Source organism: Arachis ipaensis, chromosome B01 (genome assembly GCF_000816755.2).
Source record: "Arachis ipaensis cultivar K30076 chromosome B01, Araip1.1, whole genome shotgun sequence".
NCBI classification, from domain to species: Eukaryota; Viridiplantae; Streptophyta; class Magnoliopsida; order Fabales; family Fabaceae; genus Arachis; species Arachis ipaensis.
Window position 1 is genome coordinate 135,119,677 of NC_029785.2, and position 2,221 is coordinate 135,121,897.

Genomic DNA, 2,221 nt, shown 5'->3' on the forward strand with positions numbered 1-2,221 from the left:
AAAATTATAAATACATAATAAAAATCTAAAGTACATTAAAATAGTACCATAATAAAAAAAATTCAAATATGAAATTAATAGTGTAAATTTTTTAAGTGAACAATTATCAATCATAATACACTGTATTATAGATATATGTAACATATTATATTAGAAATAATTAAAAGTTTACTAATTATGAATTAAAGCTTTTAAAAAAATGAGAATTTATACCCACTAATGTTATTAGTGTTTCATCTATTACTTGGATTTGGACCAATTCTATTATTATTTTCAGTATCTAAATGTTTAAAAAGCAAATATATTATTGATATGAGATTAATGTATTTTTAAATTTTACCAAAAATAAAGTAATTTTTATATAAATCGTAGCTACTAAGAGTAAAAAAAATATAATAGTAATAATTAAAACATAAATCTAAATGAAAAAATTATTATTTATAATTTATAATAATTAATTTAGATAGTGTACCTCAAGTAAAATACTGAAGGGCAATCATTCTAGGCATGTGTCTATTTCTGTTTGTGATATCTTTAAAAAAAATAAATGGATTAAAAGTAAATTAAATAAAAAAATTATCTGTATTCAATAATATTAATAAAAGATGAGATGAGAAGAGAGAAACGGATGAGAGACGAAAGATAACGGATAAAAGTTATGTTAAAGTGTTCAAATAGTGGAAAAGTTAAATAGAGAGGGTAATACTGGAAAGAAATTTTGGACACCAAATCCATATATTGTCATTATATATTGTTATTTTTAAATTTTACCAAAAATAAAGTAATTTCTTATATAAATCATAGCTACTAAGAGTAAAAAACAATATAATAGTAATAATCAAAATATAGATCTAAACGAAAAAATTATTATTTATAATAATTAATTTAGATGGAGTACCTCAAGTAAAATATTGAAGGACAATAATTCTAGACATATGTCTATTTTTGTTTGTGATATCTTAAAAAAAATAGATTAAAAGCAAATTAAATAAAAAAATTTCTATCTATATTCAATAATACTAATAAGAGATGAGATGAGAAGAAAGAAACAGATGAGAGGTAAAAGATAACAGGTAAAAGTTATGTCAAGCACGTAGTGGAGAAATTAATAGAAAGGGTAATATTGGAAATAAATTTTGGACACCAAACTCATGTATTGCCATTATATATTGTTATAGATTTGAAACTGATTCATATAAGAAACTTTCTGAAATATTGAGTAGTAGTACTCGATCTACAGTTATAAAAAAAATAAACTTTAGATGTAAAAATAGAATAAGACAAAAAGTACTTATCTTTTAAATTTTCTTTTAAAAATTAAAAATTAGTACTCAAAAATAAAATAAACCTGTTGCATTTGTTCTTGACAACGTGATTGCTGATTGATTTGTTGAATTCTTCCTTTTTTAATAAATGCTGTCAGAACTAAAAGATAGCAAGCAAAAAGAAGATCGAACAACAACATGGATAGATGTTTGTAAGTGGAGCAGTTATTTAATTTCTTCACGATTGCGGTAGTTATTTAACTCTTTCATCGGTTAATGACTTTTTTAATTAAAAAACAAAAATATATTATTACTATTTTGTCCATAAATTTAGTTTGTAAAATAAATTATTTAAGGATAAATGGTGTCTACAAAAATTGGATACCAAACTCTAATATTGACTTTATATATTGGTATAGATATTTTAATTGGTTAATATATGATATTTTTTAATTTAATTAATAATTAGAGTAAAAATATAAATTAGTGAATTTAAATGTAATTTATTTACTTATTGATAATATAACAATAAATGCCAATGAGTAAGAGCTCAAATGGCATAGTCTTCCCATACTCAATTAAGAGATTAAGAGATTGCGGTTCGAGTCTCCTATCTTTGATTAAAATAAAATAATATAACAATAAATGATTACATGTTCAATTTTGATTGTTGCCAACTAAAAAGGATAATTGTTATCTTTCGAAGAGTAAAGTAACTTTTTAGGTGTAGATTTTAAAATATATGATTTTAAGAAGCAAACGAAATTTATTTAATCTTTAACGGTATTTAACCGTTTAGGTATAAATTTTAAAATATATGATATTTTTAGCCTCTTATGATAGTTGATGTGGATATATTATCTTTTTAAATTTAAATTCAAATTAAAAATTTTTAATATAATTTAACAACCTTTAACTTAAAAGGGTATTTTAGTTTTTTTTGAAACTAATCCTAA